The sequence below is a fragment of the Ursus maritimus genome, unplaced genomic scaffold (assembly GCF_017311325.1).
Source record: "Ursus maritimus isolate PB19 unplaced genomic scaffold, ASM1731132v1 scaffold_6, whole genome shotgun sequence".
Taxonomy (NCBI): domain Eukaryota; kingdom Metazoa; phylum Chordata; class Mammalia; order Carnivora; family Ursidae; genus Ursus; species Ursus maritimus.
This window is the reverse complement of record NW_024426774.1, coordinates 37,218,229-37,233,966: the sequence shown is the minus strand read 5'-3', so window position 1 is coordinate 37,233,966 and position 15,738 is coordinate 37,218,229.

Here is a 15,738-nt window from a genome sequence, read left to right as displayed (position 1 = left end):
GAAATTAAAATTTATAATTTTACCTTTCCTGGATCCAGCAAATTCTATTTCTCGGTAGAAATATCCACAAAATGCCTTTCATATAAGTATTCCTGGTAGCTTTATCCATAATAGCCAAAACCTGGAAACAATCCAATGTCCATCAATAGGTGACTAGATTAACCAATTGAGGTATACCTACACAAGAGAATACTAGTCGGCAACACAAAACAACGAACTATTGGTACATGTAGTAACATGGATGGATCTCACAATTACACTGAGTGAAAGAAGCAAGACAAAAGGAGTACATACTATGCATTTCTTTTCTTTTCTTTTCTTTTTTTTTTTAGAGAGAGAGATGGAGAGAGGGGGCGTCATGGGGGGAGGCACAGAGGGAGAGCGAGAATCTCAAGCAGGCTCCACGCCCAGTGCAGAATCCCACATGGGGCTCGATCTCACAACCCTGAGATCATGAGCCTGAGCCAAAATCAAAAGTCGCTTAACCCACTGCACCACGCAGGAGCCCCTATGTATTCCTTTTATAGGAAGTTCTAAAATAGGCAAAAGGGAGGCACGGTGGTAGATCATGGTTAGCTGGGGAGGACAGTGACCACAAAGGGGCTTGGGCTCCCATGGCAGATTCTCGGCTCCAAATGGAATGAGTCCCGAAGAGGAGCCTTCAAGCGACCCACGACAGGCCAAGGGCAAGATTTCTCAGCGGAGGCCATGGGAAAGCGAAGTGTGTCTAGCCCCCCCACCCCCGTGGATCATTTCCATGTTTAAGAATTCAGGTTTCCCTTCCTTCCTCCCTCCCTCCCTCTCTCCCCTCCTTTCTTCCTTCCCCATCTCTCCCTTTTCCGTTTTCGTCCAATTGAAAGCTGTGGGAAATGCTGGTATCCTCCTGAGCCGAAACCTTTTAAAAATTTTTTAATCTGATTTCAGAGAGGTATCTGTTGATCCCTCCATTGTCTGTGATGGAGCAAAATCTCAGACCCGTAATTATCTCTTCTCCTGGCAGGCCTTAAGATGAAACAGACAGGAAGACCTGAGCGGATTCTTCTCAGATGCCACCTCTTAGCACGGGGCTTTGTGAGCCTGTTATTTGGGGCACTGCAGAAGGCAGGGCCCTATCCCGCCAAGGATCAATGGGAAAATAAGCGGTTGCTCGTGCATAGACTGCGGTCTCCTGCAGTTGTCAGGCCTCCTGGGTAATGGCTATTTATCCCCACTTAATTGCTACCTGGGCTCCCCCTCATTCTGTGCTGGCTGGCACTTCCCACCACTGCCACCCCGGGCAAACTCAGGGCAGCCTGGAGAGCAGCGGCATGCCTGCCTGGCACCCCTTCTTGGAGGCCGGGGGTTGCCCACGGTGACCTCGGCCCAGTTGATAGGGGTGCCACCTTCACCGACTCTCTCCTGGGTGGTGTCCCCTGGTGTCCCGTGCCTGCGGACGGCGGTATCAGGGCAGCCCTGGGATCTGCTCACTTTCCGGGCTAAGCATCCAGGCGTCTTGTGGGAAGGCCGGAGGGACAGGGTCGAATCAGTCCATATTCTCAGAGAGTGGAAGAGCCCGAGAACCTCAGAGAAGGAGAACCTCAAGCCCAACTATATCTTGACTTTGGCTGCGTGGGAAGCTAAACGGATACCCTCAAGAGGAGAAGAAACACGTTAGCACATAAGCAAAAATCCTACCCAAAATATTATAATCCAAACCAGGTATTACATAATAAGCACATTATATCACGAACAAATTTGCCCCATGCAAACTAGCGTGAACTTGGAAAATCAAATACTGTAATTCATCATTTAACCCCATTAAAAGAAAAAGCTTAAGATTTAAAAAAAAATTTTTAAAAGCCTTGGTTCACTTGTTGGGCTCTGGGAGAGCTACATAGTCACATAAGTTGCCATATTACCTTCAGGATTCATTTTATTCCTCAGGGTTGGGCGAGCAAGTTTTGTTTTTGTTCCCATCTACGTCGAGTGCCTGCTGTGCCTGGAGTCCAGCGTTGGGCCAGATGGCAGGAAAGACGGCCAGGATCCATCAGTGAGCTCCCTGGGGCACCGGGGTGGCAGGTAACGGTGCCCACACCCTGTGTCACCCTGGTAAGCCGCCTGCATTGGAAAGTATAGAACACTTTCCCAAAGTCTTCTTGGGAAAGAACCACCTTGTTAGCCCGATCCGCACACCCGGAAGTGGAGAGCAAAACACTAAACCGTAAACCCTCATTGGTTAAGCCGTTTGCGGGTACTCCATCCAGGAAATGGGGTCCTGTTGCACAGCCATGTACCCAAGCTCCTTAAAACAGTTTTTCTTCTTTGGGTAAGTCTTCTGTTTAAGTTTTACCTCTTACATTAAAAGAAAAAAAAATAGCTTCCATTACTCAGAACCCCACTTTTTTTTTTTAATTTTTATTTTTTAAAGATTTTTATTTACTGATTTGACAGAGAGAGAGACAGCCAGTGAGAGAGGGAACACAGGCAGGGGGAGTGGGAGAGGAAGAAGCAGGCTCCCAGCAGAGGAGCCTGATGTGGGGCTCGATCCCAGGACCCTGGGATCAGGCCCCGAGCCGAAGGCAGATGCTTAACGACTGAGTCACCCAAGTGCCCCTCAGAACCCCACTTTAATTCAACAAACATATTTGCCTGCTTACCAGGTAAAAGGAGGGACTATGCTAGGTCCTATAGGGAATAACCTTTGAAAAGTGTGAGGCATTGTGCCAAGACCTTCGATGAGGAAAGAACAGTTTTTTCAACTATTTTTAGTGACGCTGGAACAATGGGATATCCACATGCAAATAAATGAATTTGGACCTCTAGCCACACCAGATGCAAAAATTTACTCAAAATAGATCAAAGACCGAAATATCAGAGTTAAAACCATAAAATTCTTAGGACAAAGCATAGATATAAACACTCATGACCTTAAATTAAGCAACAATTGCTTCGCTATGACACCAAAGGCATGAACAACAGCAACAAAAAAGGATAGATAAATTGGACTTAATCAAATTAAAAATTTTTTGTTCTTCAAAGGACACCATCAAGACAACAGAACAGGAGAAAATATTTGCACCTTATGTATCAAATAATAGCCTAGTATCCAGAATATATCAGGAACAATGACAACTCTCAACAATACAATGACAATCTGATTTTTTTAAAATGGAATAAACTTTTCTCCAAAGGAAATATACAAATGGCCTATAAGCACATGAAAAGATGCTCCATATCATTAGGGAAAGTAGGGAAACACAAATTGAAACTACAGCGAGATACCACGTCACGTCTACCTGAATGGCTATAATCAGACCAACGGGCAGCCCCAAGTGTTGACAGGGTGTGGAGAAGCTGGAAGCCTCAGACATTGCTCCTGGGAGTGTAAAACAGTGTGGCCACTTTGACAATGTCTGGCGGCTTCTCAAAAAGTTAAACACAGAATTTCTACATAACCCAAGAATTCTACTCCTTGATACATATCTGAAAGAACTGAAAATGTATATTCACACAAAATGTTGGACGTGAATATTCATAGCCAACCCGGATGGCCATTAACTGATGAGCGGATAAATAAGTGGTATATGTAGCCATAAACACATGTCATAACATGCATGAACTTTAAGAACATGCTGAGTAGGGGCGCCTGGGTGGCTCAGTCGGCAAGCGTCTGCCTTGGGCTGAGGTCATGATCCTGGAGTTCCAGGATTGAGCCCCCTGCCGGGCTCCCTACTCAACAGGGAATCTGCTTCTCCCTCTTCCTCTGCCCCGCCCCCAGCCACCTGGCTGCTCATGTTCTCTCTCTCTCACTCACTCTCTCTCTCTCTCAAATAAATAAATAAAAATCACTTCAAAAAATAAATAAAGACATGCTAAGTAAAAGAAGTCAGACACAGGGGCACCTGGGTGGCACAGCGGTTAAGCGTCTGCCTTCGGCTCAGGGCGTGATCCCGGCGTTATGGGATCAAGCCCCACATCAGGCTCTTCCTCTATGAGCCTGCTTCTTCCTCTCCCACTCCCCCTGCTTGTGTTCTCTCTCTCACTGGCTGTCTCTCTCTGTCGAATAAATAAATAAATAAATCTTTAAAAAAAAAAAAAAAAAGAAGAAGTCAGACACAAAAGACCACATGTTGTATGATGCCATCTACACGAAATGCCCAGATTAGGCCAACCCATAGTAACAGAAAGTAGGTTAGTGGTCGCTGGGCCCGGAAGAAGCAGGGAATGAGGAATGACTGATAAAGAGTAAGGCCTTCTTTCTGGGGTGATGAAAATGTTCTGGAACTTGATAGTGGTGATGGTTGCCCAGTTTTGTGAATATACCAAAAGCCACTGAATTGCACACTTTAAAGGGGTGAGTTTTATGGTACCTGAATTATATATCAATTTTGTATTCCAAATGTTTTAAATTTAAGGCTCAGTCCTCATTCTCAAGTAGCTGACAATCTTTAGTGCTCAAATATTCCCGTCCAGCACCACCTAATCAATACTGTATGCTTGTATTTTTGGAGGTGGCCACAAAACATGTTATTCTTGATGCATTAATCAACTCACGACCTAAAAAATAAAAATAAAAATGAGTCAAAAAAAACATTGCATCAGTTTTTCAATTATTAATTTTAATTATTAAGAATGGAGCATTTATAATAAATTTTTTTTCTAAGCAACAAAGAAAATATTAGTCATATCAGTGGGCCCGAAGATGTCTTCATCTGATGATGTTGGAAGTGACTCAGACTCAAGTGTAACAAAAAAGGGGGTGCCTGGGTGGCTCATTTGGTTAAGCGTCTGATTCTTTTTTTTTTTTTAAGATTTTATTTATTTATTTGACAGCGAGAGAGACAGCCGGCGAGAGAGGGAACACAGGCAGGGGGAGTGGGAGAGGAAGAAGCAGGCTCTCAGCAAAGGAGCCTGATGTGGGGCTCGATCCCAGAACGCCAGGATCACGCCCTGAGCCGAAGGCAGACGCTTAACGACTGAGCCACCCAGGCGCCCCAAGCGTCTGATTCTTGATCTCAGGGTCGTGCGTTAGGCTCTGCATTGGGCATGGAGCTTACTTTTAAAAAAAGTGAAAAGGCTCTCATGTTTTTATTTGTTCATTCATTCCTCAAAGCCTTATTGATTATTGTTATCTGCTGGGCCTTGGGGAGAGACTGTGAGTTCCCTCAAAGAGTTTCCCCAAGGAGCTCCCTGTGAAAGGTAAAAGGAAAGCCTGGGTACAAAACCCTGTAAGAGCGCACTAGGAGAGCCAGCACAAAGCTATGTGTAGGCCCAGCCGTGGCCCAGCCCACGGGGCAATATTTTTGCATGCAAAATTTAAGGGACACATTAAATATATTTAAGGGACCCAGAATCAGCTCAGCATTGGGCTCTAGTTCCTGTTCCACCACCAGCATTTTCTCCAGGTATATGTTATTACCCCAGATCAGCAACTGGCAGCACAATCTTGACCTTTGCAATGTATTACAAATTTAAACGAACTGCCCCCATATAAAAGTCGGGAGGTTTAAAAGAAAAATCAAAACGTCTAGCTTCTTTGAAAAACCCGGCAGGGCTGGCGTATTCCAGTGTATAATTTTCAGGTGGGGTGGCATAATGCCTGCTCCCACTCACAGGGGCAAAGTGGGCAAGGAGCTCCCTAACCGGCTGGGATTATTGGGCTGGCTGATGGGCTCAAAGGCTTTATTATACTCCCTCTATTTTGTATGTTTAAATGTCCATAATCAAAAGTTAAACAAAAATTGGGGGGGTATGCATCCTCTAACTGGCCCTAGTCCCCACCCTGCTCTGTTGTCATTGGGCAGAATGTTAGTTACCATTCACTGGGCTTAACTACTCTTTTCCTTAGCAGTATCAAAAGACAACCAAACTCAGGGCGCCTGGGTGGCTCAGCGGTTAAGCGTCTGCCTTCGGCTCAGGGCGTGATCCCGGCGTTATGGGATCGAGCCCCACATCAGGCTCCTCCACTATGAGCCTGCTTCTTCCTCTCCCACTCCCCCTGCTTGTGTTCCCTCTCTCGCTGTCTCTATCTCTGTCAAATAAATAAATGAAATCTTTAAAAAAAAAAAAAACTTAACAAGCGGCTAGCATGTGTTAACTATTAAATAAATATTACCATGACAGCCATCACTGCTCTTGAGAGGACAGATGCTTGTAGACTGAATTGTGGCCCATCCATCCATCCAGCTGAACACTCCACAGATTTTCAAAAGAATGAGGAAGATTTACATCAACTGATATGGAAAGAGTTCCAAGATAGTAAGAAAAAAGCAAACTGTTAACCAAGATTATAGAATAATCCCAGTTATGGGGCGCCTGGGTGGCTCAGCGGTTAAGCGTCTGCCTTCGGCTCAGGGCGTGATCCCGGCGTTCTGGGATCGAGCCCCACATCGGGCTCCTCCGCTATGAGCCTGCTTCTTCCTCTCCCACTCCCCCTGCTTGTGTTCCCTCTCTCGCTGGCTGTCTCTATCTCTGTCAAATAAATAAATAAAATCTTTAAAAAAAAAAAAAAGACAACCAAACTCTTTCTCACACCTCACCTGTCTGCCTCATCTTCCTCATCCGTACAAGGCCCCTGTTGGCATCTGAATACTGTTTCTAAAAGAAGCCTTAAGCATAGGGCACAGCCTGGTGGCCGATGGCCAAACGTGGCCCACACGTGTTTTTGTTTGGCCCACAGAATGTTCCTTGGGAAGAGCTCAATGTCGTAGATGAGCATTACTCTCCAGTCTTCACCGCCTGCGACGTTATTATCTGGCCCAGTAAATGTGTTTCTGTTCCTCACTTTGCCCCTGCAAAGATCTGAATTTTAAAATCTAAGACAGGAGGGACAGTGGTTTTATTTGACATGTAGACTCGGTATTTATGCACCGCTAATCTTCAAGAGTCTTGAAACCCTGTCTGTCCATCGATCCTTCCTGTTGTAAAGATGACCACACTTTCCATGTAGTGGCTTTTGTGGAAGTCTTCCTATTTGGGGAGTTCAAAACAGCTCTTTCTCTTTCCTAATTTTTTTATTAAACGATTAATTCTGTGTTACTTTTTTTTTTTAAAGATTTTATTTATTTATTTGACAGAGAGAGACAGCCAGCGAGAGAGGGAACACAGCAGGGGGAGTGGGAGAGGAAGAAGCAGGCTCATAGCAGAGGAGCCTGATGTGGGACTCGATCCCGGTACGCCAGGATCACGCCCTGAGCCGAAGGCAGACGCTTTAACGACTGCGCTACCCAGGCGCCCGATTAATTCTGTGTTATTAACATAATCTCCATCACCAACTATGCTAATTGTTATTAAATGTTCAACAGAAGTGGGTAACTCATTCTTCTTATTTTTAAGATTAATCACTTATTTTACAGAGAGAAAGAGAAAGAGCAAGAACGAGAGTGAGAGTGAGAGAGAGAGAGAGAGAGAGAGCAGGGAGGGGCAGAGGGAGAGGGAGAGAGAGAGAATCTCAAGCTGGCTCCACGCCCAGCACAGAGCCCAACACAGGGCTCGATCTCACGAGCCTGAGATCATGACCTGAGCTGAAATCAAGAGTCAGACGCGTAACTGACTGAGCCGCCCAGGCTCCCCAGAAGTGGGTAACTCATTCTGTGACCAAATATAGTTTATACTCAGAAAAATGCAGGAAGTACATGATTACTTTGAAAAATCCACAAGCTTTCTGGCAGAGAAAGAAATGCAACCCAAAAAAGGCTTAGGACATTATTATATCTCTATTAAGTGGATGACAAACATGTAAAAGGGTCATTTTCTGTGACTTTAAGGAAACAGGTACACTTACATATTACTCCAGTAGCTGCAAATTGGTTGGACAAGTAACTTGCATATGTTATGAGAGCTGTAATTAGACAATTCTATTTGGGAAATAAACTTGCAAGGAAATAACCAAAAAATGAAAGGTACAAAGCTATTCCCACTAGTGCCATTTACAAGATAGAGACAGATGTAAACAACCCCCCCACGACAAAAACAAACAATAAACAGAAAACTCTAGCTTATTAACAAGATAACAAACTATAAATTCTTAAAATGGCAATGATGTCGACTATGGTCGATATATAATGAGCCTGTGAGAGCAAAGGATAAATGGCAAAAACTAAATGAAACTGAGAATAGGTTCACACTGATTTCATATGAATAACAAGTGAGTGTAATCGTTGAGGAAGAGGCGCGAAGGGTTTTGGTTTGAAGTTCGTCTATAGTACGAACGAACAGTTTCAAAGGGAAAGGTAGAAGCAGGTTAGGGAGGTAAATGAAGGGGATGTAACGTGTTGATAGTGTTTTCATCGTACAGATGAGCGGACAGAAGACAGAATATGCGTGGGGAGAGGCCCCCATAAGCATGGAGGTGTGCAGAAGACTTCTACGAACACTGCTGGTACTGAAACATCCAGAAGCTAACAGTCGCTGTTACTTATACAAACTAGGCATAGGCTTCGCTTGTGGATTGAATTTCTTAGGGTATAAGGTAATGGTTCACCATTTCCCTCTCTTGCCTTTGATAGATTTGCCGTCTCTCTCAAAGGTGCTGATGGCGTAGATACGAGGGAACAGTGAATTCAGCCACTGGCAGGAGAATGCCACAGAGAGGTCTCAGAAAACCACAGAGAAGCGGTGGCATTTGAAGTGGGCCCTGAAGGGTAAGCTGCGATGTGTCAGGAAGACTAGAGGAAAGGGTGACTTAGGGAGAGGGAACAGCCTGGGCAAAGGCACGGGAATCTAGTGTTTGGAAAGTGGTAACATGAAGAGAGTGAACAGGTTTGGAACTACAAGGTTTTATCACAGAAAAATGTGCTGAACACCCACAATCTACTCCCTGTAGTCCATGACTACTTGCACGCCATAACCAAGGATAAAAATAATCTAAACAAATACACTAAAGCTTGAACCATAGCACCCCCTGGCATGTAAAACAACTGCAGTTGTTCATTGATTGTTCTTTAATTGTTTCTGTGAGTATGTCCTGTCAGCCCAACCCAGCTGTAAACACATTTCTTGGAAAGAGTGACTGGTACCCCAATAGTTTGTGCAGTGCATAACCTACACAACTGTTCCTGCCCATCCTGATTATGGTTAGTATTAAATGTGGAGGCTAAAAAGTTTTCCTGGCTCTGAGATGCTCTTCCTGTAGAGTCTTTGACTGAGTTCTCTGATTAATCTGCTCCTAAGAGATACAAGGAGACATCCCACTTCTCAGAATGACCTGAAGCTATCCCACCATCTTTTAAGTAGACTGCTATTGATTATTTAATTTATTAAACAACTTATTAAACAAGCATTATTTGAGTAACAACTATGGGCCAGGCTCTGTGCCCAAGCAATAGAAAGAATCAAACCAACAACAACAAGAAAGTATAACGTGAGGGGCGCCTGTGTGGCACAGCGGTTAAGCGTCTGCCTTTGGCTCAGGGCGTGATCCCAGCGTTATGGGATCGAGCCCCACATCAGGCTCCTCCGCTGTGAGCCTGCTTCTTCCTCTCCCACTCCCCCTGCTTGTGTTCCCTCTCTCGCTGGCTGTCTCTGTCTCTGTCAAATAAATAAATAAAATCTTTAAAAAAAAAAAAAAGAAAGTATAACGTGAGCTTGTCCTCGTGGGGCCTAGAAAATTTAAGTGGAAAGGGTCAAATATCTATTTTCTATTTGAAATAATACACAAAACTCCCATAGCCTTTTAGACTTCTCACGTTAGGCAGGATCTATTTACTCCTCTTTTTTATCTACAAAATGAGGGTAGAGATGTGAATACTCTCTATTTCATTAGCAACAGTTTACTTAACCCAAAAGCAACAAAGCGTGGGATGGAGACAGTTGTTGATCAAATAAACCTGGAAAACGAACCAAGTGATACTCCATCTTAGAGATTTACCTTCATATTCCCTAATTAAAAGGTCTGTAAACGCACTTTTCCCCTTTGGCTAATCCAGGATTTCTAAAACTGATCTGACCATAGAACCATTTTTTTAAAGAAAGACTTTATTTATTTATTTGAGAGAGAGAGAGGGAGCATGAGCAGGGAGAAAAGCAGAGGAAGAGGGAGAAGCAGACTCCCTGCTGAGCAGGGAGCCCAATGTGGGGCTCGACCCCAGGGCCCTGAGATCATGACCTGAGCCAAAGGCAGACACTTAACGGAGCCATCCAGGTGCCCCACAACCATTTTTTTCCCATAGACTTTCTAACACTAAATTTAGGGAATCATTCTCGGAGTGTGAGCAAGTCCTGGACAGTCTACATCGGAGTCATCTGAGGGTACGTGATCAAAATCCTGCAGAGAGGCTTTCAAGAGTTTCAGGTAACATTTTAGGTCATTAAGGCTTTACAGGCAATAGTGAGTTAATGACTGGCAGGACTGACAGCCAGTCATAGAACTGAGCAGGATTGAGTGTAGGCAGTGTCCCAAGGAGAGTTTGGGCTGGGAACAACAGGACAGAATCAGGAGTCAAGCACCTAAGTTCTGGTCCTTGTGATGTCTTGGATTCAGTGTCATCTGGGGGAAGCCACTTCCTTTCAGGGACCCTCTGCGAAGTTCCAGTATGGGATTAGACCCATAGGCGTTGTGGAAGTGTATGAGGACAGGGCTGCTACTGCCACGGAGTACGTAGGGAATGTGAGTGCTAGAGGTCTGTGGTGAGCGGGGTATTTTCTCACCTTGAGTTATTCTGCCTATTGCATGATTTTCTGATTTTCCTCTGGACATTCATTCATATAAAAGGTAAAAAACATACTACCAATTATCTGAGCCAAGACGTGCACATAGATGGTTGATCATGCACTGAAGTTTCCAGGAATGCAACCACAATGTGAATCAAGAGACGATTATTAAGTTAGAACTTTGCCGAGAGCTTTCCCGCCATTTTGGAAAATCACATCACCGAGGGTAACAGTACTCAGAGGCTTTAATTAAATTGCTAATGTTACGTGCCTCGCAGCTGTCATGTTCATGTTGACTCTACGGTGCCAGCACCCGATGACTTCATTATGTCATCTAGAGCAAGGCTACTTGACTTGATAAGGAACACGCGCCAGGGCGTATATCAATATCTCACTTCCTGCATGTGGGCAGGAAAGTCTTGCCATGATGGGCACCTGGGTGGCTCAGCCGTTAAGCATCTGCCTTTGGCTCAGGGAGTGATCCCAGAGTCCTGGGATCGAACCCCACATCAGGCTCCTCCACTGGGAGCCTGCTTCTCCCTCTTACACTCCCACTGCCTGTATTCCCTCTCTCGCCATCTCTCTCCATCAAATAAATAAATGAAATCTTAAAAAAAAAAAAAAAGAAAGTCTTGCCATGAAAAAAATGTCAGCTAACTAATAGTGTGCTTAGTGATATAGTCGATTTTCATTTCCAGGATCAGCTCGATGTCACTGAAGATCAGTGGCAGCGTATTTCGGGTATGGCATATGATCTTCCCATAGTCGTATATATAAATAAACTTTATTATCAACGTATTTTATTTCGGGAAAGGAAAGGGGACATAATAAATATTGGTTATAAAAAAAAAATTGGGTCCAACATACCCGATGATCATTGGGTCAATGATTGCGAAGGACAGTGTTGCACGATGGGCTCGCGCTTGCCCATAGCACCATCAGCTGCCTCACTCGGTTCTCTGAGAAGACAAGCGAAGATTACTCAGTCTTGCATAAAGCGAGTGCTGGCCAACTGCCACTTTGGGACACCCCTTTCCACCAGAACACAAGCCCCACCTACGGAGAAAGTCTGGAGCACCTGCTCACGATCTCTGCGGTCTTTTTCAGACTTTTTAAAAAACTTATTTCTGTATCTTTCGAGTTTTGCCACTGCCCCTTGACCCATCTGAATGGCTGCCCAAGCCACAGAAAGAATTGGTGCAGCTCCGTTAAGGGAGTAATTCAATGCCTTCTCCCCCGCAAAACAAGGACAATTCCCTCCTTCACTGCTCTGGCCCCTGCATGTGTACTAGATGGTTGATGAGCATAGAATGTCTTTGCTCCACAGTCGACGCAATTCAGTCCAGCAGGGGTTAAAGCTGGCTTCTTGTCTCTGCTGGGGAGCCAGGCGGGATGGGGCTCCTCCCGTAAGGGGTGCAGACGCCGCCATGCTTTGTTGATTACAGTCTCCCACACCAAGGAAGCTTTGACTAGGTTTGACATAATCAGCTCACAGCCTCTGCCTGCACTCTTTCACAAACAGGCCATTTTCACATCTTTTTCATGGAATCCGACAAGCGGAAAAATAATTAATGTTACCTCAGCCCAACAATGACCCTGGCTCTGATTCAAAAAGAAGGCATGTTGCATAAACTGCCCTTTAATTGAGGGTTGGGGGCAGACCCCACATACTCCTGTATCGGTTCTGCCTCCCTGGCCAAGGCTGATTAAGGCTTTCCTAAGACTGAGGATCCATGGTCCCTGAGTACGACTCAGTTTCAGGTTCAAAGAGTTTCTGTGAAAGAATTCTGTTCATGGTATTTAGCAAGTGCAGACCTGTTGTGCCTGTCAGAGAATTCCAGATGGTACTGTGGGTTGTTCCCATTTTATTGATAAGGACAAAGTGACTTGCTCTTTGCAGAAGGTCCAAAATTAGAACCCGCAACTATTTTTCAGTGTGTTTCTTCTTTTGAAAAAGAAAATACAAATGTATTTTAGTAGAGAAGTCTACACGGTCATGTATACCGCTGTGAATGGTACAGCCATTCAAGGGCAAAATGGTAGACCCACTTTGGTACACAATCTGGCAGGTCCTCAAATGGTGGAATATAGACTTACCAGCAATTCCACGCCTAGGAATTCTCCTGAGAGAACTGAAAATATATGTCCACAAAAATTCTTGCAAGTGAACGTTCACAGCAGTATTATTTATAGTAGCCGGAAAGCAGAAATAACCCAAATGTCTCTCCGCTGACAAATGGATAAACAAAAGTGTTAGATCCATACAATGGAGTATTATTTGGTATAAAAAAGGAACGAAATACGTGATGTAATATGAACAAATCTTGAAAACATTACTCGAAGAAGCCAGTCACACACAAACAACACTTACTACATGACTCCAGTTGTATAAAATGCCCACAATAGGCAAATAGAGAGAGAGAGAAAGTAAATTAGTGATTACTTGGGGCTGGGGACTGGAGAGCTAAGGGGTGCAGAGCTTCTTTCTGAGGAGAGAAAAATATGATGTTGGTTGTGCAACTCCTTAAATACACTAAAAAGCATTAAATTGTACACTTTTTTTTAAATGTGTAATTTGCTAATCTTATTCCAGAAAAATGATTGCCAGATTGTGGACCAAGGAACCTAGTAATTCTCAAGATCTTTTCGGGATGTCTGAATCCATACCTTTCTAACTATATATCCATGTGAGGCTGGATTTTTCTTTTCTTCTTCTTCTTTATCATTATTTTTTTTTAGTGGCATTGTACATTTTAGTAGCAGAAGGAAATATCGTATGTATAGCAATGCATATGAAACATTAATAAGGTATAACAATCTTCAGGGACATATAAATTATAAACAAATAAAAAAGCAATAATAATTAAGAAATATTTGTGGCTGTTATTCACAAACATTACATTTTAACATCTAAAGTAACCTGGGTGTTTATAGAATTTTGTTCACTTTTAAGAAACCTCTTCAGCTGTATCTTGTGTTTTATTTTCCACGCAACGATTCCTGACAATGAAGAACCTCTTTTGTGTACACAAATTTTCTTCCTGGCGGCGTTAAACAAACAGGCTTCAAGTCCTAACATACGCAATAATAACTTTTTAGGCAACCTCATTTTCTCTCATGTTGGAATGGCCAGTTCGTGAAAGCGTTTTCTGGATGGATCGCACATGTTAATACCATATTGTTTCTTCCACCCTATGACCCTCGTTTCTTTTTCTATTGACGTTGAAGTTATTCACTGTATTTTCCCTTCCATATTTTCTTACATTTTACAGCAACGGTGGGTTTTTTTTTTTTTCTGTCATATTCTTATAGCAGCTTTTATTAAAGAACTTGAACCCTATTCTCCTAGGAGCGAATCAAAGGATATTTGAGGTACATCATATAGTGTTATTCTCCAAAGATCCTCCCTGCCACCAATGAACATTTCCTCCAGGAAAATGTCCAGAGTGGATTTTTCTTTATATATTCAGCAACACGGTACAGCACAACAGGTTGAATACAGAAGCCGACGTGAGAATCGAGCTATTTTTGATCAAGCCATAGAAAAGATTTTCAATCGTGTAGAAAGAAAAAAAAAACAACTCTACACGGTCACTGTAGAAAATCTGGAAAAAATATGGAAAAGTAGAAGACAGCGAGTCGCTTTAGTGATCTGACCAATTGCAGGTGACCACTGCTTGCATTTTGGCACATTTCCATTTGGTCCTTTTTCTGATTCCTCGAGTTCTGAGTCTTGCAGAGTGGTGAAGCTCTGGAAAGAGGCTCACTCCATTGAGCAAGCCCCTTCCCTCCTTGGTCCTTGGTTCTCTGCAAAGTAAAGTGACTAATACCCACCTTGTTGGGGGTTCAGCGAGGGGGAATCCTGATTATACTTCCTCAAGGCCATGTTTCCTTGCTGATTACAAAAGTAGCATGTGGGCATTAAAAAAAAATACCGTGTGTGTGCGCATGGCAGTGTATCATGAATATATAAAGCAGAAAACAGAATGAGCTGGGATATTGGATCCAGGTGGCAGAACATACATCTTAAAGTCTCCGACACAAACCCCTTAAAATGACAGAAAAGTGACTTACATAGAGAATAAGCTTATCATAGCAAATGAGAGCAGATGTCACCAGCAGACCAGAGATCACGAACAATTCCCAGAAGACAGAATGAAGAAAGGAAACAGATGAATAAGAACAAATAAAGGAGGGGCGCCTGGGTGGCACAGCGGTTAAGTGTCTGCCTTCGGCTCAGGGCGTGATCCCGGCGTTCTGGGATCGAGCCCCACATCAGGCTCCTCCGCTATGAGCCTGCTTCTTCGTCTCCCACTCCCCCTGACTGTGTTCCCTCTCTCGCCGGCTGTCTCTAGCTCTGTCAAATAAATAAATAAAATCTTTAAAAAAAAAAAAAAAGAACAAATAAAGGAGAGGAGAAACCCCCAACAGGCTCCCGCAAAACTGCAAGTGAGGAAAAACAAATTCACAGCCACGCCAAACTCCAAGTCAGATAATGAAGAGTCGCAATCTCATTTCTGCAATTCCTGAATCCAAAAGCTCTCAAAACAGAGAGTGGTTTTTCTTCTAAGTTTGGCACGAACTCATTTGCGGCAGAACCTGACCAGAAATGATATGTAGCTATTTCTAGACTTTATCTATCTCCCTTTGTATGAATATTCATTTATTTCTTTGCAAAAAAAAAAAAAAAAAAGAAACGTATCTGATTATAGGATGCTGAACCAGATCCTGCTAGGAGTGTTATGAAATATTCAGTAAGTACAATGAACTAACTACCTTTTTAAAATCCAAAAAATTCAGAATTCCAAAACACGGCTGGGATCCTAGGGATCTGGATAAAGAGTATGAATTTGTCCTTGTATCAGAAGAGGTCCTTGAGAGAAAATAAGAATTGGTTTTCTGTCAACAGGAGAATAAATAAGTTGGAGTATATTCCAGTGCAAGTAAAGACATACAGATTGGAAAGGAAGAAATAAACTGTCCCTACTTGCAGAGACCATGATTGTCTAGAAAACTCCAAGGAACCTACAAAAACAACAAAAAAAAAACCCATAAAAAACAAAAACCACCAAAACTGTCTACAATTAGTAAGTGAGTTTAGCAGATTCT